General features: G+C 45.8%; 1 pseudogene; it reads right to left on the bottom strand.

The window, feature by feature from the left end:
* Positions 1-8,639: 8,639 nt before the first annotated feature.
* On the bottom strand, positions 8,640-26,572 carry LOC128344044 (retinol dehydrogenase 7-like; annotated as a pseudogene).
* Positions 26,573-27,433: the final 861 nt, after the last annotated feature.

Below are 27,433 nucleotides of genomic sequence, written 5' to 3' on the forward strand. Positions count from 1 at the left end.
TTAGACATACATTGGAAGACGTGATCTACACCCCTCCATGGCTGGAAGGAGGGCTGCAGGTCCGCCTTCCTGTGCTGAAGTCTTCTTGTGCAGTGAACCAAGCATAGCAGGGGAAAGGCAGTGGTTTTTGCTTCCCACCCCTCCCTCCAAAAGCCCTGTACACTTGTATAAATCTGTTCCTGAAGGATGTGCAATGAAGGACTATGGATCATGTCACCTGAAGTACATAGCAGCATGTTAAGTGTGATTGTGCAATTTTAAGTAGTAGCACAAGAACCCTTTTGTGCAACACTGCAGCCATTCTGTTTGATGACCTTAGTGGCACAGGTGGTTCAGAACCACATATGCAGAATGTCACCTATTATTCTATTCTATTCTATTCTATTCTATTCTATTCTATTCTATTCTATTCTATTCTATTCTATTCTATTCTATTCTAGCAAAGCCAGTTCTATTGCTATCACAAACTTTCATGCTTCCTCCCAGGCAGGAGGAATACATTCTGTCCCACACCCAATTATTCCTTTTTAATTAATTTTTATTTTTTTCCTGCAGTTCTGAGGCTATTTCCTCTGGGCTCTTTCTCTCTTTCTGTATTCTAAATGTAAATTGGGGTAATGAGAGGATAGATAGATAGATAGATAGATAGATAGATCTTTATTGTCATTGTCCTGTGCAGAACAACGAGATTGAAAAGAATCTACAACCACTACTACAGGACCTAACAAGAATAATCTAAACATATACCCATACACCCCCCTCCCATCAACCCACTAAAAACCCACTAAAAAAACTCTAAAAACTAAATACAAAAAACCCCTCAGAAGCTGTGTTTTGCTGCGTTCAAAGCTGAGACCGCTTTTGTGTAGAAGCTACTCCTCAAGCGGCTGGTCCTGGTCTTTAAGACCCTATACCTCCTTCTCGAAGGCAGAAGCTGAAAGAGATCATTTCCAGGGTGCGTGGGATCCTGCGCTATCTCTACAGCTTTATTATAACACCTAGTGGCATAGATTTGATCTAAGGTAGGAAGAGTAGACCCAATTATTTTCTCCGCAGTCTTAACAACCTTGGACAGCAGTGTTCTTTCTCTGGCTGTACAACTCCCAAACCACACACAGATCCCATAAGTCAACACACTCTCTATAGCACAGCGATAAAACACCAACAATAGATTACTTGAGAGATTAGTCCTCCGGAGAACTCTCAAGAAGTATAATCTCTGCTGTGCTCTCTTCACCAGTTCTTTGGTGTTTGCTCCCCATGTCAGGTCATCTCTCAGCTCTATTCCCAGAAATCTAAACACCGAAACCCATTCCAAACAAACCCCTTCAATAATGAGTGGCTGGAAATCCAATTTGCATTTCCTGAAATCCACAATGGTCTCCTTTGTTTTATTTAAATTGAGGAATAAGTTATTCTCCCTACACCACTCTGTCAGCCTCTCCACCTCCTTCCTATAGGCCGACTCCCCTTCTCCAGCAGTAATCAGACCAATCACAGTTGTGTCGTCTGCAAACTTAATAATCCTATTGCTGAGGTAATTGGGAACACAATCGTATGTGTAAAGCGTGTACAAAAGTGGACTCAACACACACCCCTGTGGCGTCCCTGTATTTATACTGAGATCCGTCGAGACATGAGAGCCCATCCTGACCCGTTGAGAACGATCTGATAGAAAATTCAGTATCCACCTGCATAAGCACGGTGGAAGCCCCAGGTCCAATAATTTTGGCACCAATCTATATGGGAGAATAGTATTAAATACAGAGCTAAAGTCTACAAAAAGCAGTCTTGCATAATTCCCTTGTTTCTCCAAATGGGTCAGGACAGTGTGTAAGGCCATAGCCACAGCATCCTCCGTGGATCTCTTCTTCTTATATGCAAATTGATAAGAATCAAATCCATCTGGCAAACAAGCCATAATATGATTCCGCACCAATTTCTCAAAGCATTTCATTATGATGGGTGTAAGCGCCACAGGTCGAAAGTCATTCATGCTATCTATATTAGATTTTTTTGGCAGAGGTACGATAGTAGAGGATTTCAGAGAAGATGGAACAGTGGCTTGGGCCAGAGATCAATTGAAAATCTTCGTAAAAACTTCTGCCAGTTGTTCCGAACAATCTCTTAGCACCCTACCAGCCACTCCATCAGGGCCCATAGCCTTCCACACATTTATTTCCTTTAGTACCCGCCTCACTTCCCCCTCTTCCACTTTCAGCATTTTCCACTCTAACAACATTTTCCTCCGGGAGTAAGAACAGTGACTCCGGCAGCACTCCTGGAACCACTGCCGGTGTCGCCTCAAACCGGGCAAAAAAGGTATTCAGCTCCCCCACCAGGGAGGTACTACTCTCTACAGTTGATGGATTGTTAGATTTATAGCCAATAAGTTGCTGAACCCCCTGCCACATTTGTCTAGTGTCATGGCTGCTCATATAATTCTCAATTTTCCCTTTATACTCAGCTTTTGCCTTCTTAATACCCCTCTTCAAATTCGCCCTTTCTATACTATACAATGCTCGATCTCCAGTTCTAAAAGCAAAGTTTCTGGCCTTCAACAGCCTCCGAACTTCCCCCGTCATCCAGGGCTTCCTATTTGGATACATCTTCACATACTTTTCCCTGGTGACGTTGGCTGTACAAAATTTAATATAATCCAGGACCGTTGATGTGTGGATCTCCAGATCATGATGGTCAAACACATTCCAATCAGTCTCCTGAAAACAGTCCTGCAGCTGTTGAGAGGCTCCCTCTCAACATATATCTATATATACTTGATCTATATATACTTGATTATTACTATTTTAATGGTCAAATGCTATTATTACTATACTTGATCTATATATACTTGATTATTACTATTTCATAATAGCACAATAACATTCTATTATATTATGTTTTCAAGTTTTATTTATGGTTATTTGAATGGTTATTTTAATTTGTTGTATATGTTTTAAGCTTTTAATTATTGTGTTTTAATTTGTAAAACAACCAGAAATATTATATGGAGTGGTATATAAATGTGATAAACAAACAATTTAAAACAAAATAAAATAAACTGAAAGTGCAAAAACCAGAAGTGCAATAAATTGGAAGTCCACTCATTCAACAGCATCTTTTTTTAAAAAAATTAATTATTCACACACAGGTTCATAATCACATCTTCTTATATTGGCTGGCATCCATCCTGTCATGTGCCAGGAAGTAGTGTGCCTCACCTCCGTGAGGGAGAGCTTTCCAAGCTGCCTTGGGGCCACATAAGCTAGGGATGTGCACGAACCATGGTTCAAATTGTGGTTCAAGCACATTTGGCTTGAATGTCCTTACCTGCTCTCCACTGCTCCATGCAGCTTCCTGCTGGAGTGGCGCGCATCCCAAGAAGCCCCTCATGGCATCTGCACTCACATGGGGTCCGCTCATGTGCAGGTGCCATTTGTGTAGTCAGCATGGTGTTGCTGACCATGCAAATGGTGCCCTTGCATGTGTGGACACCATGTGCGTGCTGATGCAGCGCAGGGCTTTGGGGGATGTGCGCTGCCCCAGCAGGAAGCTGCACAGGGCGGCAGAGAGCGCTCTCAGGTCCCACTCCCAAAATGTGCTTGAACCTTGATTTGAACCACAATTCATGCACATCCCTAGCATATGCAGCGAGAAGAACGGATTTTGATGATTTGATCTGGCTATGTCCTTATGTCATCTGAAAATATGCCCCTGAGGGTCATGCAGTCCTCGTGAACATATTTTCAGGTGATACAGGATACTTCTGGAGCCAATCATCAAAATTTGCTCCCCTTTGCTGCACACCTGAGGCTGCATGTCTGCAGTGGTAATGGGAAAGCTCTCTCTTGAGGTGGTGTGTCTTCCCAGGGCATTACTGGAAGGCTGCTCTGCATAATGTCTCTATTTTTTACAGTCAGTAATCCAGAAACCTTCAGTTTAACATGAGAGTTATGAAGTTAAGATTCTTTATATTTTTATTCGTGCTCAAAAAATCATGGAAATTGCAATTTCCATGATAGTGGAAGTGCCCATTCCATGCCATATAAGCTGTAAAGACTTTGTACGGTCTTGTATATTATGCTGGCTTTAGAAATGAGGCTGCATGCACCCACACTTTGCTTTGGTCATTCAGCTTGTCATGGGGCTGGGGAGGGATGCATTCAGATAGAAATTCAACTCATGCAGTTTCCCGAATCACTTGCTAGATATGCCCCTGATAAATGTCTGCCTTATGTCTCTTTGGTCACAGTGCCCCCCCCCCCAATGCCATGATCACCTGGCATCCCATGTGGCTGCCTCACTGCTCACCTGGCCAATGGCAGTGTGTGGGGTGTCTGTTTGAGTGGTCAGTAGACAAAAACTTGCTGGCCCCCTGTTGACCCCTCACATGGCTCCGTGTGTGTGTGCATTGGCCAGCTGGCATAGAGTTGGGGCCAGTGAGACGCAGCAATGGAGTGAGGGCAGTGTGAGGCCATGAAGGTGAGTGAGCAAGATTGCAAGAGTTCTCTGCATGACAAAGGAAGTCACACCATAGCATTTGACCATTAAAAGCACAAGAGTCCTGTTAGAAAGAAGTGGAAATCCTGCTAGGAGCACAGGGATGTGGCAGATCCTGTCCAACAGTTCCATATGCTAGCAATAGCAATAGCAATAGCACTTACATTTATATACCGCTTTATAGCCGGAGCTCTCTAAGCGGTTTACAATGATTTAGCATATTGCCCCCAACATTCTGGGTACTCATTTTACCGACCTCGGAAGGATGGAAGGCTGAGTCAACCTTGAGCCCCTGGTCAGGATCGAACTTGTAACCTTCTGGTTACAGGGCGGCAGTTTTACCACTGCGCCACCAGGGGCTCTATGCTCATATGCTTCCAGATATAATCTTAAAGTGCTCATATGCTAATAATCTTAAAGGGCTCATATGCTTCCAGATATAATCTTAAAGTGCACTTAAGCTAGGATCATTCGTGTCTTCCACTTTGCTAAGATCACCACATTGGACTAAGCGGCAGATTCCCTTAGGCCATTTTAACTGGCACCAGTGTTAAGTGTTGCTTCCTAGACACAGAAAGGAGAGAAAGGGACATAATCTGAACCAGGATTCACAAGGGTTCAGCCCCTAAACATGTATTAAATGCTAAGGTTCAGCAGTAGCCATTGTGCATAATAATGAAGATAGAATTGCCTCTTTGGATGTGCAAGGTAGATTCTCAGTGCAGCACTTCTGAATATTTATCTTGGTCCATCTCTCTCACATCTGGGAGTATGGGAAAGGACATCCAAGCCACTATTTTCTTAGGAATCAACAACTAGATAAAGTTGTAGGGTCAAGGTGGCTTTATCATAAGATAAGGTGAAGTGCCCTACCTCAGACTGCAGATCCACACTGCAACAAGTTAAATCTGAGTTAAAAACTTAAAATAAAAAAGTTTTATTTTACAAAAATAAAATTATTTTACAAAATTATTTTACAAAAATTATTTTATTTTACAAAAAAGTTTTAATTTACAATTCAAAGACCTCTTTTATGCATAAATAAAACATAAAATCAGATGTTCAAAGATAGCAATAATTCAATGTGACACATCAGCTTCAGTGCTATTTTTTTATTTTTTAAAATTTCTTTTATCCATTGGAAATGAACCAAGTATCATTGATGGGGTACTTTTCAAAAGCAACTGGATATTGTTGGCTGCTGTTCTAAGAACAGACATATACAGTATACACACACACACACACACACACACACACACACACACACACATTATTTGGGCATGGATAAATACAAAAAGTGAGCAAGAGGTATGTATCGGTCACAGGTCAATAGAAACACTAGGGACACTACTGAACCTTACAAAACATATCAAAATTAGGGATGTGCAAATCGATTCAGGTACAAAATGATCTGTACCCAAATCTACCTGTTTGGGGTGATTTGTGGACAAAACAAATCACCCCTGTGCTAGTTGGCCAGATTCAAGTCCAAAACAAATTGCCCAGATTTTGGACCTGAAAAATTTGTAGATATGGGCCTCCATTTTGTGGCAATTTCTCTTGCTGTCTCCATTTTGTGTCAGGAATTATTATTTTTTTATCCTGCCCTCCTAAGTTTCAGATTGGTGACTTACAGTGTGAAACGACTGGCTGGTGATTCCCCCTTGGTTCCAGATTGGCTCATTTCCATTCAAATCTTGTGTTGCCAGGGGTGACTGACCCTGCATTGGCTAAAGGAAGGGTCAAAGAAGGGACAAAGGTGGGGGTGTATGAAGGAGGGATTTTGAAATGTACTTAAGGAGGCAGCCAGTCACCATTCTGCCTTTCTGCCTCATGGGAGGAGAGAGAGAGAGAAAGAGGGGTGGGGGGGAAGCTTTGCTTTGCCTTGCCTGCCTGCTGCTTGGAGTGGATCATCTGCTTTTTGTTCCTGCTTTCCTGACTTTAGGAAAAGAGATTCCCCCCATCCCCTTCCTGCTGCTGAGAGAATCACTGCCTCTGCCTGCTGTCTGTGCGAATTGACTTGGGTACAAAAAGATTTGTACCAGAATCTACCTCTTTCGGGAGATTTGTGGACAAAACAACTTGCCCCTGTGCTAGCTGGCCAGATTCTGACCAAAAATAAACCGGGGGTGATTCGATTTGGGTACAAATTGAATAGAAAAAAATCAATTCGTGCACATCTCTAATCAAAAGGTTATGGATGACAACCAATAATTGTGGATTAAGAAATAGGGATGTGCAAACCGGCTCGAATTCTAACCAGCTCGAATTCAAACTGGTTTGGTTTGAAGGTTCGAACTTGGACCAAACCAGGGCATTGCATTGGCAACGCCAGTCTGAGTTCGCACCGATAGAACCTGGTTCAGTTCGAGCTGGTTCAAAGGTTCTAGAGGCCATTTTAGAGCTTGTCCTCCATTTTGTGTGACTTGTGTTCCTTGATTTCATTGGCTGAGTTCTTGCTTCACTGATTTCTTGCTTCACTGAGTTCTTGCTTCACTGAGTTCTGGCTCTCTGATAGGCTGTGCACTGTGCCAGTCCTTGAGAACTGGCATCCTATTGGCTGGGGGGAGGGCAAAGGTGGAAGCTCCCAAAGGAGGGAGTTTCAAATCCTATTTAAAGCCAAGCCTCTGGCCTAGCAAAATCACTCTGGCTGCAGTTGCTACTTGGCTTCTTCTGGCCTGCTGGTGCTGCTGGTGAGGTGAGAGTATTATTATTATTATTATTTATTTCAATTTCTATACCGCCTTTCCAAAAATGGCTTAGGGCAGTTTACACAGAGAAATAAAAAATAAATAAGATGGCTCCCTGTCCCTAAAGGGCTCACATTCTAAAACAAAACATAAGATAGACACCAGCAACTGTCACTGGAAATACTTTGCTGGGGGTGGATAGGGCCAGTCTGCTTCGCAGACTGGTACTGTTCCCCCACCCCGCAATCCCCTGTTCCCTTCTGCCTGTTTCTCTCTGCTCCTGCTTTAAACCTTTCCCCCACTGTGTGTCTGTTCTGCTGTGTTTTTGTTCTGTTGCTTTTATTCCCCCCCTGAGTGAGTCTCTCTCTCTCTCCCCCATCCCCCTCTCCTCTGGGCCAGGGGGCCTAGGCCCTTTGGCCTGAGGCCTCTCTCTGGCCCATCCGTTTCCCTAAGTCCCCAATTTTTTTTGCTTTTGGTGGCTGGCTGAAGCGACTGCCAGTGGTTTTTATTTTATTCTGGGTTCTTGGTGGTGGGGGGGTTCCCCTTGTTTTCTCTGGAGCAGGTGCTTTTCTTTGTTAATCCTTTTCTTGTTGTGCTTAGCACACCATCTGCTTCAGAGTCCAGCACCTGCGTCCTCCCCTTTCCTTCCCATCCCCATTCCCACAGCCTTTCCCCCCACCAGTCTTTTTATTTATTTTCTCAGTGTTTCTACTTTTAATTTGTTTTCTGGGCCCATGAAATAGCTGTAAAGCTTTTCATTCCACCCTACCCATGTCCCTGCTGTGCCTGCCTGCCCACACTGTGCCAGCCTGCCACTGGTCTGGGATTTCTTCTTTTTTGTCCTGACCAGTGTGTGAGGCAGAAGATCTCCAGGACAACGAGGGGTAAGTGATTAATTTTTGTTGTCCCCTTTTCCCCCTTTAGTGTTTTTTAAATAGGGCCTCCTTTCATGTTTGGGTGTGAGGAGGTATATTATCTGTGTTTTTTCTTTACAGGTTGCATCTTGTTTTTGCAGGTTGTCTCTTGTTTTTACAGGTTCCCGTTCCCTTACCCCACTGTGTAATTTATTTATTGCATTGTTTTTTATTGTATTGTATTGTGGAGGGTGGAGTGGGTGGGTAGGCTTGTTTTAAGAGGGGTTTTCTTTAAATAGGGTTTCTTTCTTTTTTTAAAGGTCCCCCCCCATATGTTTTTTTAAATGTTACCCCATAGGCTTTTTTAAAAAGGGTTTTTCCCCCCAAAGGCTTTTTCAAAAATCCCCCTCTATTTTTATTTATTTTTAACATTTTTCTTTTTTTAAAAAAAAAAAGCCCAAGGGTCTTCAGGAATGTCTGAATGCTGTGTTGCGAGCAAAGCTCTCAGCAGGGTTGCAGGCAGAGGTGGGAGGGGTCCCCAAGCTGGTGCGGGGTGGGAGGCAAAGAAGATGCCATCCTGGGGTCCCACAGATCCTCATCGGCGAATTCTTTGGCCCAGGTGAGGCAGCAGCGCAAAGGCTCTCCTATCCGGAGGAGCCTGCTTCTGCCGAACCAGTTCCTCGACCAGTGGCAGGTCCACTGGGTGGTGTGCCACCAGTTTTGACACCCCATGCAGAGTCTGGCAGTGCAGGGGCCTCTCCTGCTAGGGAAACTCTTTCCATGGCGGGGGTGGAGGGCAGGGACTTGATGGCTGGCAGTGTAGCCAGATTTTCCCTCCCTCTTACAGCCCTCCCAATACTCCTCTCGCCACTCAGTGGGGCCCCCTCTGATGATGCGCAGCTCGTGGCGGAGTCCAGAGCTGGGTCCTCCCTGTCTGGCTCTGAGGGGAAGGGAATGCTGCTGAGGTGAAGGGGGCGGCTCCTCCGCCAGTGAAGCCGGGCCCTTCTTCTTCCATGCAGGGTGAAAGGGGAGGCGGGTGACAGCGGTGGGCAAGTACCAGCAGCCCCCCCTAGGTCTGTGGTCACCCAAGATGCCCAAGACAGAGCCCAGGGCATCTGAGGCCACCCAAAGCAGTGATGTTTGGCGGCATTTTGAGGTCCCTCAAGATGCCCCAACCATTGTTCACTGTATCCACTGCAGCGCACAGGTCAGTCAAGGCAAGGATGTGAAGCATCTGGGGACAACCTCCATGTGGTGACACATGCAACGGCATCACCCAGATCTCCTTGACTCCACTGGCAGTGCTAGTGCACCTCGTGTGCCTGAGACTAGTGACGACAAGGGCAGTAAGCCATCTTCCATGAAGCAAGGAACGCTGCCAGTCAAGCAGTGGATGCAGTCGTCAGGCACAAAGCGGCCTGGTCATATGGACCCACATCTCCTTACCTGTCTGATAGGGGAGGTGATGGCCACTTATGATCAACCTTTTCAGGTGGTTGAGAACTCTGGCTTCCGCTGGATACTCCAGCTGCTAGCACCCGATTACACCATCCCCTCAAGGACCACGTTCAGCCAGAACATGGTCCCCTCCCTGTACAGGCAGTGCAGGGAGCTCGTGTCAGCCATGCCTCGTGCAGTACCGGCTGGCACCAGTGTGCATTCCACCACTAATCTGTGGAACATTGTGAGTGGGATGAACACTGTTTTCCTGGCCCTGACTGCCCACTGGTGGGGTCCGGAGAGAGAGCGGATCTCCGGTGCTGCCTCTGGCTCCAGCACGTCCCACACTGCATTTCGGCACAGGTCGGCCATCTTGCGTGTCGAGACTTTGGATATTAAGCACACCAAGGAGGAGGTGGCAGCCATACTCAGCCACCAAATCGAGGAGTGGCTCGGCAGGTTTCCACACCTCTCGCGGGGCTTCATTGTCATAGACAATGGGTCCAATGTCACCACGGTGGTAGAGTCAGTGATGGAGTGTGTGAACAACTGCTGCATGGCACACATGCTCCACCTGACTGTCAGAGATGCCCTTGGCCTCAAGGAGGTGAAGGCGTCCAGGGAACATGGCCTCCCCATGGTAGGTGCTGTTGCTGCCATGGCTGCGCTTGTGGAGAAGTCCTGCAAGATTGCAGCCCACTTCTACTGAAGTGAGAAGTCCAGGCACCTGCTTCACGAGTGGCAGCATGTCCATGGGCTTCCATAACATCTCATCCCCATGGATGTAGATACCCAGTGGAACTCCACCTTCCTCTTGTTCCAGTGCCTGCAGTAGCAGGAGGTGGCCCTCGACGACCTGGCGAGGAACGGGTCCTTGGGTGTGTGCAAGCCAATGCGGAGTGGAAGCTCATGTCAGAGATGGCGACAGCACTTGAGCCCTTCCTGTTTGCCACGAAGAGTTTGTGTGGCAACACCACTCCTCTGAGCCAGGCCCTGCCTGCGGCTCTCCTCCTGGAGAAGCTGATGGGTGAACTCCGGACTTTGCTGACCACACCAGAGGGTCATGCTCTGGCTGGAAGGCTGAGGGCTGGGGTTGTTGACAGGCTAGTTGATGCGTCGGGTGACTGGGAGAAGTATGTCCTGGCTTGTCTCTGTGACCCAACCATCAATGCGTGGATGACTTGCTCAGGTGGAGAGACCTCCTGGTCGAAAGAGTTAGGGAGGAGGAAGTCACTAGGACCCACAGAGACCAGGAGGATAGTGATGGTGTGCCCCCAAGTGTGCGCAACCCACACCCAGCAGCAGCAGAGTGATCTTTTCAGCAGAGTGATTTTTATCAGCTTTGACTGATACGCCTGCTACATTCATTTCTGGAGATAAATGACCTTAAAACAGTGGTGTCCATGCTGATAACCTCTGGGCTTGACTACTGTAACATGTTCTACATCAGGCTGCCTTTGTACATAGTCCAGAAATGCAATTGGTACCAAATGCAGCCATGTTGATCTCTGGGGATACTGCCTCAGTTGAATGCTGCAGAAGTGGCAGGCAGGAGGATGGGCAAGGGACGGGGAGAGCGTGCCTGCCAACTTCATTGCCTCCTTCACCTGCCGCTTTGCAGTGGCAAGGAGGGCGGATGGGTGGGTGATATGGTACACTTGCCCACTCACCTGCCCTCCTTGCTGCTACCTCCACTCACCGCAAAAAGGCAGTGGAGGCAGCAGCAGTGAGTAGGGTGGGCAAACAGGTGGGTATTCCTCATCACCTGCCTGCCTACTCACTGGCTGCAGCCACCATGAAATCATGGGCAGGGATGGAGGCCATGGGGAGGGAGGGGGAGGGCGGCTGACCTGGGTCCTACGTGACACAGGCTGTTGCTTCCCCTGCATGCTTTGCATCCTAAGCTCGTGCTTAGTACACTTAGTGGGCAAGTCGGCCCTGGGAAGTGGTGTTTTGGGAGAAGGTATCAATCTTTTTATCCCATGCTCTTTTAAAATCCTATTCTCTGCCGAAGCTGCTATGATCTCTGGTAGGGGGGAAGGTGAATTCAAATATGGAACACATCTTGTATGAGCCCTCAGGGGTATTGTCAGCCACAGGTTATATGTCACACCAATTCTTACTGAGATGCAAAAATGTGTTCAGGCTTTCTGATGCTTCCTTACATGTGATTACCACTAATCCAGTCAAAGGTCAATTGTTGTTGGGTTTTTTCTCTCAGCACACATATTGGGATTTTGAGAGGAGATGGGAGTGGGAGAGTCTTTCGTAAAATTTCAGTGCACGCCAACAGCAATTTTAAAGAGCTATAATGATGGACTGAAATGTATGGTGTTTCATTAGTGGGCGTATAGTGAAGGAATTACTCCGCTATCTCTTATGTGGGCTTTATTATGGTTATTATTTAGTCTTTGTATTCTATTTCTGCTTACACCCCCAAAAATCTTCTACTTTTGAGTGAATAAAAAGTGGGGAGGGGAAAAACCATGCATTCACAACAACATAGGATATTAAGCTGCAGATTAAACAAAACAATCTTAACGCACAGCAGTCACTAAAATCATTAAATCAGCAGTGCATCTAGACATTAAAAGTTGGTGAGCTATAGGGAACTTGGAGAAGAATGATTGTGATCCCTGTTGGACAGAAATGTTCAGAAATAAATATCTTTTTAATGGGAATGGTTTGCTAGAAGAAATTCCCGGGGGCTTCTGGGGTGCAATTAAAGGGGGAGGGAATTTCCTGTTTTTGCCAATAGCTGCTGGGAGACAGCAGTGAAGGGAGGAGGTGCCTGAATCTCCCCCTCATTGTGGTTGCTGACAGACTAACTGCCCTTCCCCAAGCATGGCTGCTGACAGCAAGAGGGCATGGATATCTGCAGAACTTTTCCTATGGGGACAAAGCTCACCAGTGGGTGGGGAATAAGCCCCCGCTAGCAGCCCCAACCCCATTGTACATGGGTGCATGCACACCAGCACACACACCCTAACTACACCCCTTGCATCAATGTCTTCCGGATGTAGGAAGGTATGGCCAGTATTGGGAAACTGAGCTGCTCCACTCCTCTCCTGATACTCGCCAGTCAGTGCATTATTGAAGCACTGGCTGGGGACTGCTTTCTCTACCTCTATGAGGCTATTAATGTTGATCAAACCTGTTCGGTTTGATGGTCTGATATCGGAACAACACACACACACACACACACACACACACACACACACACACACACACCGGGTTTGGTATTGGACCAAATCCCCCCTGCCATTGGGGGGTGGTGTTGGTTAGGGGTGTGCAATTTGGATTTTCGGTGTTTCGATTTGGATCCAAACCGAAATACCCCTGTTCTGTTTTGTATCCGAATATGGCCCATCCGAATTAATCCGAATACGAATCTGAATTGATTCGGATTAGAAAAATGGGTCCTGGGGGCAAAAGAGTGGGGTGGGGGGGTAGTTCCCAATGGGTGGAGGCTACCACCCAAATTGCAGAGGGATTGGGCAAAGGGCTGATTTTTGGTGAATTTTTGAAGTTTTAGTGTCTTTGGGGCAGATTGGGGGCATAACGTGGGATCTAGGCCAAAAGAGTGGGGTCGGGCGGTAGTGCCTAATGGGTGGAGGCTACCACCCCAATTGCAGAGTGATTGGGCAGAGGGCTGATTTTTGGTGAATTTACGCGTTTACGCGTTTTTAAGGTTTCCCCCCATTAGGTATAATGAAGGGTGTATCGCTTCACGTCGGGAGAAAGGGTGGCCTAGAGTGGTGTGGGGTTGGTGGTAGTGCCGGGTAGGGGCAAGGAAGGTACCTGAATTTTTTCAAAGGATTTGGACAGAGGGTTGATTTTTGGTGAATTGTTGAAGTTTACGTGTCTTTAAGGTTTTTCCTCATAAGGTGGTATAATGGAGCTTTCAGCAGCCCCATAAGTGCAGTTGGGGGGTGCTGGGGTGGCCCAGAGCGAGTGGTGGTGTAGTTCACATAGGATGCCAACCACCCCCATGGGTTTCTAACCCATGGGGTACAGGGTTCTGTTGTTTCTGAGGTATTCTGAGTGTGGATTCTATGATAGCAAATGAGATTTTCAATGAGACACCATGAATCCACTCTAATTTGCTATCATAGAATCCACACTCAGAATACCTCAGAAACAACAGAACCCTGTACCCCATGGGTTAGAAACCCATGGGGGTGGTTAGCACCCTATGTGGACTACACCACCACTCACTCTGGGAAATTCAAATAGATGTCATTGCTCAAACTGGAGGGGGGGGAAGAAGGCCACAAAATGGAGCTCCGAAACATCCAAAAAATTCGGATCCGAAACAGGGGTGATTCATTTCAGATCCGAAATTATTCGGATTTCTCTCAGGGTGATTCGGTTTGGCTCCGAATCACCCGAAATTCGCTGTTTCGGGTACAGATCATTCTGTACCCGAAACGTTTTGCACATCCCTAGTGTTGGTGTCGCAATCTTAATTTAAAAAAAAAATTGTACTCCCTCCCTCCAGGGGGCTTCTCTGAGGCCATGGGGGGGTATTTCTGGAGGCTCCCCCTCCCCCACCACTTCCATTATGTGCCAAATGGCCCTTTTCAGGTGGCCTTTCGCCCGTTCTGGGCCTCACCCCCATCACGGTACCCATTTTGGAGGCCACCACACATGCCCAATGGTACTCTGCATGACCCAGCCTCCAAAATGGCCACCACAATGGGGGTGAGGTTCAGCATGGGCTAAAGACCACCCGAACATGGCAATTTGGTGCATAATTGAAGCCCGCAGGGGGAGGGGGAACCTCTGGAGGCCCCTCTGTGGCTTCTGAGAAGCCCCCTGGAGGGGGTGAGTACAAAAGTACTTTTTAAAAAAAAAAAGATCGTGAATCCCCCTTCACTGAACCAAACTCTGTGTGTGTGTGTGTGTGTGAGGAAGTGCAGAACCGAACTGGCCTGATCCAGTTTGGGTCCAGTTCAGTCGTGAACAAAAATGGGCCAGCTGGTTTTGTGCACACCCCTATCTAAGGCAAAGAAATAAGCTCCTAATCAGCACTTGAAGGAAGCTGACTGGTGAGAATCCTTACTCACTGGTGAGGATTGGGAGATGGGGCAGAGCATTTCTTTGTCTTGATACTGGCCATGCCTCCCTGCATCTGATGCTGATGATCCACCTCTCTTTTGGTATTCACCAGTCGCACTGACTGGGAGGTACTTTCTCTGCCTCACTGAGCAAAGAAGCTCCAAACTAGCACTTGAAGGAAGTGCTGAGTGCTGAGGACTGAGAGGGGGCAAAGCACCCCTCTTCTCAATACTGGACTGACTGAATCTGAGGTGGGAGGAACTGCCTCCTCTTGAAACCCCCCCCCCAGACGCCTATGCAAGGAAGGTGGTTAGGCAGTCATGAATTCTTGCACAGCTGAGGTGGTCCCAGCCTCCACTTCCCGCTGTCAATTTCTGGTAAGGAGGAGAATGCCCCTGCCCCCTGATAATCCTGCAGTGGCAGCCCGTGATTTTCTCTAAATTAACTCTTGGATTTGTATATTAGACCAAAAAAAAATTATTATTACGTCTTCCAAATGACAGTGGCTGAAATCTTGACAATCCATGTAGGTGACTAACCTATTTAGAGAAGAAATATTTCCACAAAGAAATTCAAATGGCAATGTTTTGGCATAGAGTTCTGTCTAGCTGAGTATCGTGTTTTTGATTATGGCCTGTATAATCAAAAATGTGCAAAATGTAATTTTGTACATTTCTCTAGGTGGTTAGAGAAATATCTAAAAACCAGAGACATTTTGAAGTGATCCACATTTTGATATTAAAATGTAAGAGGAGCCTTATAGGACCTTGCCTAGTATTCTGTGCCTAGCACTGGACAGCATTGGATGTTAGAGGGACACAGACATTTTGGACTTACCTGTTCATGTCAACAGAACTTCTGTTCTTCTTGAGAGAAGGAGAAAGAGCACAGTAAAATATTTGCTATTTGGCAATGTTACCCTTTCCCTCCCCCTAAGTACAAACTCCTTTAACTCACTGTGTTCCCCGTACTCTTGCCCATAGAGTTCTTTCATCTCCGCAGGCATCTTGCTCCATAGGGCTTGGAGTTCTGGGCCTAATTCTTCACAAGTTTGTGTTTTAAAAACACCTGGCTCAATGATGCTGACTTTGACCCCCCCAAAAAATAAAGTTCACGCCTAGGACGAAAAGGAACTGTTGAAGAACAATCTTTTTCTCCTGAGCTGGAATCTCTCCCTCACTCCCACTGGCTACTGACAAAGTTCCTCTTTCTGCGAAGTTCCTTCTAAACCAAACTCAGTGTTAAACATCCAAAACAAGGAAGCTGTAAGGTACATTGACAAGTGTGAGAGAAACCAGACCTCTGTTTCTTTTTAAAGCTAAATGCTGAATCAATGAGGCTGATTCAGAATGCTAATAAGGGGAAGAGGAGTTAACTGGGGGTCAGCAAATGTCTGAAAATTCAAAATGTTTCAACTGCCTCTCCTAACCTTCTGGCTTCTTTTTCTTTTCCATCTGCTTGTTATTAATAGATAATACATTAATGTATAAAGCAATATGAATTCTGCCATATTTCTATAATTGTATTACTGTAAAAAATTTTTGTTACAGTTTGATATTTGCAAGACCACAAGCCCATTCTCACAACCTGGGTAGGAGAGAGGTAGGCTATGCAGCTTGTGTTGTCTGCGCCACCTGGAGGTGACTCGACCCAGCTGCTTGACACCAAGGTAGCCCAGTTCTGCTACTTGGGTACAAAGTGAGGGAGGAGGAAAATGGAGCCCATCCTACCTCACTGCTGAATGGAATTGAAAGGATGCAGGATGCGTTTTTCAGGAGCTAACATGCATTCTGATGCAGTGATGAGTGTTCTAGAGAGAAGTGGGGCCATAGCAATGCCACCAGCAGAGGCGTATCTAGGGAAAATAGCGCCTAGGGCAAACACTGAAATTGTGCCCCCTGCCCAAGCATCTGACACCCATCTTCCAGATAACTTTACTATAATATCAGCTGAAAAATACAAGTCAAGCTGGTTAATTTTTTAATATTTCAAAAACTATTTAGCAGTGGACTTAGCCAGACCAAAAAATGCTAGAAAACTACAAATTTCAGTATGTGGGGGCTCATGAAATACCCAAATACTATGTGGAGATGTACTTGGAAAACTAAACAGAAGTGCCTGTCTAATTCTCTACTATGCATTGTAGCATCACCATTACATAAGTTTTAAAAATCAATGGAGAATTTGACTTTTCCCAGATACTCTGTAAATAATTAAAGGATATGCAGAGTAAACTGTGTCACTGCTTGGAATATATTCTAGTCTTTCAGAAAGACAGTTAAAATGAGAGAAAGAGAGCAAGAAACTCCAAGTGGGCCTTAATATTAAGGGTTTCACACTGATTCAAAGACAAACTCACCATTAATAGCCATATTAGCAAGACATCACATTTAACTCACTTATTACAAGAAGCAAAGTAAGAGCAAATGAATACAATCCTAGCTCTTAAGCATCAGCTCAGTATTCACAAGCCCTGATTCTCTGTACATAGTGCCAATCTGAATATGTGTACAGTGTCTTATTTATTATTATTATTATTATTATTATTATTATTATTATTTACCCGTAGACCCTTTGGGGGGCTTTCTAAAGGCTGGGTTTTTTTGCAAAGATTCCCCCTCACCCCGCTGGCCTCTAGGGCCTTGCAGGGACCATTTGAGCATGTGCAGCGGCTGTTTTTAAAAATAATCTTTTTTCTTTAAAAGGCCACTGAAAACAAAATGGCCACCATGCATACTCAAATGGCCCCTGAAAAGCCTGGCATGACCTAGAGCCTCACAGAGGCCATTTGGTTTTTGGCAGCCATTTTAAAAAAAATGGCACCCCCCCTTCAAGTGGCGCCCGGGGCATGTACCCTGCCTGCCCTACCCCTAGATACACCCCTGGCCACCAGAGAAAAGGGGGCTCTCTCTATCCATATGCTTTACAGCTAAACCTAGGGTCCTACTACCATCCTTGTTAACTCTAGAGATGATCCAGAAAGGAAGGAAAGGAATTCACAGATCCATACATAGATAGCCAACCTAGCCAGCTGGTAGCTCTGGTACTAGAGAAAGGGTAAGAAACATTGACACTATGTAGCTACAACGCCTAGAGAGAAGCATCAGAAAAAATAATTAAAGCATTCTTTGCACTCAAATTCCTGGGCATTTTGTATCCAGAATGACACTTTTCCTATATCCTGGGCAGGATGTCTGATGCCTGTCCTGTCCAGGCTAATCCTATACATGTGGCATCCCTACTCCTACAATATGTTATTTGCTTCTATAGGCCTGTCTGCAGTAAATGCTTGTAGGAACTACAATCTAACACATGTTACATGTACTTTGTGATTTCTGGTCTTTTCATGTTATGTTTTTTGATCTTTCATAAGCATACCACATGCAGGAGGCATTTTGTGTCTCCAGCTTCCACTTGAGGAATCCATGCCATGAATTTTGTGATAATCAAAGACTCCAAAGAGTCTTTGGAGAAGGTGGTATATAAGAAAATTTTAACAAACAAACAATCTGTTCAGGTTCTCCTGTGACATTCTGATCATTTGCATTACAGTTATGTAGGATACCGCTCAGGCGGATGTCAGAGACGTAGGTTTTGGGTGGTATCAAATATGTTAAATAAATAAAAAAAACAAAAATGAGTCTGCCTGAGCAGCTCATGCAGCTGCCAGAGTAGCTGATTTTGCAGAGATGATCTAAGCATTCAGTCTCCATGATTGTCTCTTAAAGTAATGACATCTTTAGTCTGCCTGAGCAACATGTGCAGGCACAACATTTTGGAAAAGGGCAGGAGGAGCTATGGAGTACTTACTCCTAAACAATAAGTGTAGTGGGCAGCAGGAGCTATGGAGGTGGAGTCAGAACGGGCTATTCGAGGGGAAGATGGATTATACAATTGAGGGCTATTCCATCTTCTAGTTCTGTCCCAGCTTTCAGTTTCGATGCTGTGGCAGGTCTGAGGGTGGTGTTGTTAAACACCAGATCTGTAAGTGGTTGGACCGGAGGCACTTTTACCTCTGGACTTCTGGGCCTCCACACACCCCAGGGCCCCCAAGTCCTCTTTAGTCTGTCCCAGGTGGTGTGTGGTCACCGCACCACGCTGTGCTGGACAGCCAAGCATGACCTCTGCTTTAAAGACAGAGCGGGGAGTGGGGAAAGAAATATGTGGGATGGGAATATGTTACTTTGTGTGTTGAAATGTTTCTGCTAGTGCATATTTGCATTAATATATCTGTTCCAAAGGCCTTTCGGCCTAGGCTCCAAAATTAACTAGGTGCACCTCTGGGTGGGACCATAATGATTCAGGATTAAATCCTGGATTAGCGTGCTAATCTGGGCGTTTTCCAGATTACATGCTGCAACAGATTTGCAACGTGTCCGCTAAGTGCCCCTCTGTACTGCCCATTTTGCGACATTGTGGTCGCTGCGCTGTCAGCAGGGTGCTGTTCATATTTCTGATGCCTTGTTTCAGATTTTATTGAAGCGTTGTAGCCCAACAATGTTGTATATGCCTTGCAAGAAAGTAGCTGTATTTTTCCATTGTAGAAGGCTTGCCCTGTCATTTATGCGTTGCAGCATGGTGTGGTGTGGACAGTTCTAATCGCAGTGCGATATGTTGATTTTTACAACCTGTTTCCATCCTGTGCATGAGAAATAAATAACTTTGTTTTTAATTTTTCCACCCAGGTTTTTGCACAAAGGTGCAACCCAATCCTCATCTGCTTTCGTCTTTTGATTTCGATCACATTTGCTTTTGTTTTTCACCAGACTTTTCGGACATGTTCATGTTTCCTCCTTTTTTGGCGCTGTGGATTGGCTAGATCATTCGGCAGATCGAGGCTATGTAAGGGCATATGATTTTTAAAATAAATATGTGTATGTGTGTCTGCTCCATTTCATATCCTGGTGCTCTTGCTTGTGCAAGCAGAACACAAGGAGCTGCGCTTCCTCTTGCTGGTGGCTTTGCACAAAAGACACTAATAATTTAGTTTTTAAAAGAGCTCATCGTGTCAGCAGCTCCCTGCCCCTTCTGTGACCCCCATTGGCCTGAAATGGGAAGGGGGCAGTGAATGCAATTCCATTGGAATATGGATGCACCCTGCCCGGAAAACCCGCTGCAGTGGTGGGCAATATGAATGGCCCAAACTCTGCCACGATGCATTTGAAAACACATCAAGAAACCGCTGTACTTGCAGTTTCAAACCACTGTCTCATACCACGGAACTTTGCAACACTTTAACTGGTGCAAATCTTTGATTCCTATCTGCTCATATGGGCTCCTGGCTCTCCAAGTGGCTTGACCTTTGGTGTGACTCTGACTGCCAGCTCTGCTGGACCTTTTGATCCAATGGATCGTTGGTTTTACCCCTTGCCTGCTCCTGACCCTGCCTCATGTCATGTATCCTCTGATTCTCTGATGGGCCTACTTGACTGACTCTCTGGCATGTATTTGGACTCTGACTTCTGCCGCAAGGCTCCTGGTGTGACCCATTGACCCTTTGACCTTGCATTTTTGGCCCTCCCAAGCCTGGCCTCTGGGTCCTCACCCACAGGGATAGTCTGCAAACTGGCTTTAAAATTATTTACTTATGTTATTGTATTGTATTGTTCTTTGCTGTAGTGTTTATTTGGTCATTGACTGTAAATAAATGAATTCAACCCACAGGGATCGCTGCCCATGGCTCAACTGCTCTGACATCTCCCTCTTATTGAAGGGTGGTGAGTGAGCACATGTGTGTGGGGGGGAGTGGAGACGGGGTTTCTTCCTGTTAAGGGCGCCCAGATTTGGAATTCTGTGCCTTAGGAGATTGGTCTTGCCCCGTCTTCCTGCTGCTCTTGCCAGTGATTGAAAACCTTTCTTTTTAAAATGGCTTACAATATGATTTAATTTGCTCTCATGATGTGCACCTTGTTTTGTCCTTTGAGAAATCTGCTGCTGGTTCTCATTTACTTTGTTTACTGTATTTTATAATGTTATTGTTTTACTTCATTCTTGCAAGCCACCTTGGGCATTGTTGGAAAGGGAGGACATGCATATTTTAAATAAATAAGTAAAACAATCCATGCATCATGGGATCTCTTAAAGTGAAATAGGCAGGAAAAATCCTTTAGAATGTCTTCGTTAGCAAACCTTATTACACAATAATAATGTTAAAAATGAAAAACACTGAGGTGACTCCAAGGTTTGGGAAGATAGCAGTTTAGTCTGTCCACTACCCAGGACAGACTAAAGAGGATTTGGGGGCCCCTGAGGGCTGTGGAGGCCCTGGACTTTGGCCCCAAAGTCCAGGAGTTAGAGCGCCTCTGGATGGAAATCATCATGAACTCTCCAAAGTTTGGACTTCTTACCTGCAAATGGGCAAAAGTCTGGGGAGGAAACAGCTTGTCTGCATATTCCCCAGCAGCCTCTGTTGAAGATGATGATGATGATGATGATGAAGATGATTTTTACATTTCTATCCCGCTCTTCCTCCAAGGAGCCCAGAGTGGTGTACTACATACTTGAGTTTCTCTTTCACAACAACCCTATGAAGTGGGTTAGGCTGAGAGAGAAGTGACTGGCCCAGAGTCACCCAGCTAGTTTTATGGCTGAATGAGGATTTGAACTCAGGTCTCCCTGGTCCTAGTCCAGCACTCTGCTTACCAGGGCTTGAGCTTCTGGCCATTCCATTCTCTCCCCCCCTAGGGAGGTAGCAGTTTGTCTTTATATTCCCACAGAGTCTCTATTGAAGACTGCCATGAGCTCACTGGGGGTTTCAGCTTCTTACCACCCTTCACTTCCTCTTAGGAGGCACATGTGGAAGGCCTGAGTTCAATTCCTAGCCAATCCTGGCAATTGATTCCTGGCAACAAAAGCTCCTTTAGGGTGGAGAGTTAGCCATTGTGGTAGTGGGCATGAATTGTCCCCTTTAAGAACATAAGAACAGCCCTGCTGGATCAGGCCCACGGCCCATCTAGTCCAGCATCCTGTTTCACACAGTGGCCCACCAGATGCCACTGGAAGCCTACAGGCAGAGCTGAGGGCATGCCTTTGCTAATCAGTGTCCTTTGCTAATCAGTGTCTTTACAAAGTAAAGTAATACTTCACAGAGCTAGATGAACCAATGATCTGACAGAGTATAAACTAAAGCAGCTTCCTGTGCTCCTAGTGGGAACTGTGGGGGAAAGAGACCATGAGGCGCTTCACAGCTTAGCCTGCTCTCCCTGCAGATGAGCAGCTTCTTGTAGCTGGGTGGCCGGATCGGCTGCCCACACAACTGCTGGCTCCATGACGGAGCTGGCTGGGGCTGCGGGGATCGGGGGCCATGCGGCCCCTGGAAGTTCCAGGATGCCCCACGCGAGTGCAAGGGGCATCCTAGAGAGACCCCTGAGCCAAGGAGGCTGCTTGCAGCATCCCGGCCAGGGGTCTACTCGTGTGTCGCTGCGAGCCGCGGTGACGCATGAGCAAAAAAGCAAGGTTAACAGAGCGATCGCTCCGTTAACCTTGTTTAAGGGGAGGGGGATTTAATGTGGCTAGCTCCTGGGAGCTGCACGGCTCCAGTTGCAGCACCGATCACCCAAAAGCAGGCTGGACTCCCTTAGCCCACTTTTGGGCAAACGTGGGAATAGCCTCCATGTAATGCTGGAATTCTTGTGGAAAACTAAAGGTGAATGTAATCAAACATTTAGTCCGAATTTCACAAAAGCTGATTTTAATAAGATCAGAGATGCACTAGGCAGGATTCCCTAGCTAGTGAAACTAATAAGGAAAGAAACCTAAGTTACTAAGAGTGCAGTCACAAACAATTAAGATGACAAAGAAAAATGAATTATGGGAGAATCATAAAATGTTACATGACCAGATCATTCCACAGATGGTGGGAAAACTCTTTAAACATTATTTTCAACTGAGGCATTTTATTGGTCGTCTGAGACAAAAGCAGCTTATTGGAAATCAATCCAGTTCTGAAAAACTGGTACAGGTTGACCTCCTGGCACCCGCAGCTTCATGTATCCTCAGTTGGGCTATGAAGACCTGACCTCATCATATGCAGGTACAAAAAGGGTTAAAATCCACATAGCCATTGTTCCTAGGTGGTTGGAAATGACTTCTGAGCTCATTTCCGGCCACAATTTTGCTCAAAGAAGCCATTTGGTGGCTCTTAGGGTTTTTTTTGTTTTTTGTTTTAATTCCTCATGGAAAACTAATGGAATTCAGAGTTTGTGGGCGGCATTGCTGGACAGCTGGACACCTGGAGAGCATAACACCGTACTCTATTTCCCATATTTCTGCTTTTTATTGCATTTTTTGCCCTCCAGGAACCTAACCTCCCAATTGACATTGACTTAAGGTCTGGTTATCCGTGGTTTCATTAACCACAAAAATTGGTGGGAACGGAACCCCCACAGATAACGAGGTGCACCTGTGACTAGGGGTGTACACAGAACCGGTTTGACCAGTTCAGTCCGAATCTAAACTGGATTCAAACCAACCCAGCTTGGTCCAGTTCCATGTCCTCCTAAACCAGGTCCAGTCTGGTTTGACCATCGAACCGGGCCAAACTGGTTTGGTGGATATTCTTGTAAAGGGGAATCCAGTGAGGGCTCCCCTTTACAAGTACAGGGGGTGGGCATTTGGGAGGTAAGGGGTGGCTGAGAGGGGGCAGCCAGAGATATAAAGTGCTGCTTACCCTTCCGGCGCTGCCACTTGCCCTTCTGGCAGCCCCAAGTTCTCCCCCTTCTCCTTTTACCAAGCTGCCAGCTTGGCGGTGGCTCAATTCTGGCTTCTAGGCATGTACTAGTGAAGATTAAAGGAAGCAGATATCCGTTACCTGCTTTTGAAGACAAGAGACCTATCCAAAGATAAAGCATATAAGATAAAACAGGACAGGGATATTCAGGAAGAGACTCCTGAGGCTCTGTGGGGTTTTCTTTCTCTGTGAGAACATGTTTTACAATATCACTGAGACAGTGAGAATATTGTTACAAATGACATATCAACAGCATTAAGCACCATGGAAGCTGAGTAAAATAGAAGGGCTGAGTGGCAATAGTTGGCACTGTGGAGAGTTTAAGGGAGATTTCTTTCATCTGCAGCGGAGTTGCCAGCAGGTCAAACCTTTTTGGGAGGTGGTGGAAGGCAGGCAAAAAGGAAACATTGGTTTGCAATTGTTATCGGGCTCAAAGGGCTGTCCTTTTAATTAGGTTGTGAATATTGAAGTGGATGTGCAAGAAGCAGTTCTGCGTACAAAAATGGCAGCTAGAATTGCGTATGTTTAAAAGTAGAAAGATTGGAATGCCCCAGTGAAAAAGGAATGGATATATAAATTCTGGGAGATGGCAAGTATGTTTTGGCTGGAGAAAAGACAAGGTGAGGATCTGGTAGGGGAGTAGGAGGGGGCCTTAGCTCAGTGACAGAGCACCCACTTAGCATGGAGAAGACCACATGTTTAATCCTTGGCATCTCCAAGTGGGACTGGGACAAACCCTAGCCTGAGGCCCTGGGGATCCACTGCAAGTCAGAGTAGATAATACAGAGTTAGATGAACCAATGGTCTGACTCAGTAGATAGCAGATATGTTTCTGTGTGGCAACAGTGGGCACTTTCTGAGCATTCACGTCGGCCACCTGTATAGCCCTTGAAATTTTGTACACGTCCAGCTGGAATGTGTGCAAGTCTTCAACCCCGTTCACAGTGAGCAGTAGGATACTTGCTCATCCCTAATTCTAATACTGCTTCACAAGATCTCATCACAGGGAGATAGTTAGAGGAGAATAAGTTTGCATACATGCCCTTAGTCAGGATCTATCATTTAGCCTCATCTTTCTCCCCAGTCCTGGTAATGAGCTTGCATCCCACCGGGACCCCAGGGCCTACTAAAGTGTACCTGCCCCATATCATACTAGGGCCCTGGGAGGAATCCAAATTAGTAGCTTACCTGAGACTGCCAGAAAAACCCTCCAGTTCAAACTTGGAAGGGCAGTAACCTCCTCCTTTGACAGCCACACGTCCTGCCAAGCTGGACACAATGACGACCCTTCCCAAGGCTTTCCTCACTAGAGGCAGCATGTGCAGTGTTACGTTGACTATTCCAAGCAGGTTGACCGCCAGTATGCTCCAAAAGTCATCCTTGGTCAGCCCTCATTGGGGACTATTGGGATGCAAATTCCTGCATTGTTCACTAAGCCCCAACGGCCTGTGGAGAATAACACCAGAGGATACTCAGGGATACTCTTCCCTCAACCCTCAACCCTGGTTCACATGAGGGAGACGGACCCTGCCTCACTGACTTCTCCTCCTCTTTTGATAGTTCTTCTTACTAGAATCTCTGCCTGTGCAACCATTCATCATAACAGCAGGGCTAGAGGGATATGCTTAGGAAGAGGAAATGGCTAGGAAAGAAGGGCCTTTAACCACCCTTTGGTGGTTCACTAGTTTTATTTAAAGCTCCACTCCACAGGGTGATGAAGTGTCACCCTGCTGATTCTCCTCATGAGGAGGATGGCCGATTTGGGTGGGAGAGTGCACCAAGGGCTGGCCTCTGTTGCCCTGCCGAGACTCCTCACAAGGAGAACAGATGAGCCAGGGATTCCTTTCTGGCCGGCATGGACAGCCCTCGGTGCGCTCTTCCACCCCGGCTGTCCTCCTTGTGAAGAGACTTGGCAGGGCGATGGAGGCTGATGCTCAATGTCTCTTCTTCTTTCTTTCTTGTTGCTGCAGTGCCTCCTCCTCCTCATTCTCTCTATCTCTCCCCCCATCCGGCTCCTTGCACCACCATCCCCAGCCTCAGCAACCCCCTGCCATTCAGGATGGCAGCGGAGGCAGCAAAATCTCTTTCCTACCCCCTCACCCGTTTCGGTCTCCCGCCACACCTTCCCCCACCTTAAGTGGTCCCATGGTGGTGGAGAGACAGGCAACAACGGGGCATTGGCAGCTGTGATGGCGGCAAAAGCTCCTTCTGTGGGCCCATCCGGTTGTACATGAAAGCCCCACAGCCGTCTTTTCATTGCTTGCAGCTGCAGAGGGGGCAGGGCTTGCCACATATGGTGTGTGTGTGTGTGTGTGTGTGTGTGTGTGTGTGTGTGTGTGTGTGTGTGTGTAAAGAAGTAAAAACAAACCTCAGCTTGATGCAGCATCATATCTTGTTTCATTTATAGTTTTTAATTCACTACTTTTATTTAATGCTCCACTCCTACAGAACAAGTTGCACAGATAATTGCAGTAAAGTAAGCATCTAATGGCCCTAAGTGGCAAGAAACTGCTTTGTCTAACACACACACACACACACACACACACACACACACACACCATTTTCAGTCAGGATGGGGGATTAGTTATTTTAAAAAGTAATTATGTCAAACTGGTTACAAAAGTAGTTCAAATTACTTTTAGGAAAATAATAGCTGTGATTTAACAAAAATCTAGCTGTCATTACTGGTTAACTACTAGTAATGACAACTACATTTTTGGTAGTAGCTGTAATTAAATTACTTTTAAAGTAGTTTGTGTCCATTCATGCAGTTATCAGAATGGGATCTCCTATACTTGGGAATAAAAATCCTTATTTAAAGAGCTGCTCTCTTATTTCACTGGTGCCGCCTGTGTGTTTTGGTTTCTAAAGATTACTGTGTTGGAGAGGAGAGGGATGTACTGGGCTTTTAGTTTTAGAAAAAGCTGCACATTGGTGAAATCCATAGGAAGCGAATGGATGTAAAAAGAACTGTATTTGGCTGTACTTTTGTTCTTAACTTGATCCTTCACCCACTTGGTCGCTGCCACAATGCTTTCTGGGCTTGTGACATCCAGAATGGTGGTTTTCAGACGCTCCGAGGTGGCCTTCTCCAGCTTCTCTGCTCCTTGCTCAGCAAGACAAGCTGCCAACACCTGCATGCCTTGAATATCCAACTGCTTGCCCAGCTTGTTCCCAAAGCCAGAGTCACAACCAGTGATGAAGACATATTTCTCTGTCAGGTTGTCCACAGTCTGTCTCTCCCGGTACCATCGGCGAAGGAAGTAAAGCCCCACTAGGGCAGCCAGGTACAGCCACATGGCTAAGAGCTGTAGGGAAGCAAGCAAACAAGCAGAGTGTGTAAGGGGGCCAATTCACACATTATGGCAGGAAATCCTTGATCAGATCTTCTGATGTTTTTCTTTTTACTTAGTTTGGCCCTATATGATACAGGATATTTGCTAATGGTTCTTCCAGCATCTTTTTCTTTTGCTAAAAGCAGCTTCAGGAATTGCAGGTTGTGCTGGGGCTGTGGCACTGGGTGATGTGGTCTAACCCTTCTGCCCAGGTTGTGGTCCCGATAATTCAGATTGCTCCCTTGAAGCTGATGTCGGCTCATGTTGGTAGCCAAAATTCAGTTTCCTCTTAGGTATGTTTCCCTCTCCTTAGCTAACAGCTTTTGATGAGGGGAGGAGACATTTTAGTCATTTTAGACATTTTAGCTGGGGGGGAGACATTTTAGTCAATCAGTCATCTTTATTATGGTCACAGACCAGCACAGAATATAGTACAGATACAATCTAATAAAACTTAAGATAAATGAAATAAAACTCTAAAAGATGATTAAGATTACAATATGATTATGGTTAGTAAAATGCAACCCAATGGGGGCGGGGTGGGGGGCAATTTGGGCATGTTGTTGCAAAATATAAATTGTTATAAAATGTTTAAAAACATTAAATTAAAAAAAGTAAGGTAATTAATAAAATAAAATACAACAGGCTCGGCCTAAAAACTGTGGGGAGATTAATAGAATAAAGATAAAAGTAGGGTATCTAAAAGTATAAAATGGATAAAATAACATATAAAAGCAATATAAAAGCTGTAAGGTATAGGAGCAAAATAAAATTATACAATCTAGTAAAATGCTCAATAGCCAAAAATCTGTTGCCAGGGATATT

The sequence above is a fragment of the Hemicordylus capensis genome, chromosome 2 (genome assembly GCF_027244095.1).
Source record: "Hemicordylus capensis ecotype Gifberg chromosome 2, rHemCap1.1.pri, whole genome shotgun sequence".
Classification (NCBI taxonomy): Eukaryota; Metazoa; Chordata; class Lepidosauria; order Squamata; family Cordylidae; genus Hemicordylus; species Hemicordylus capensis.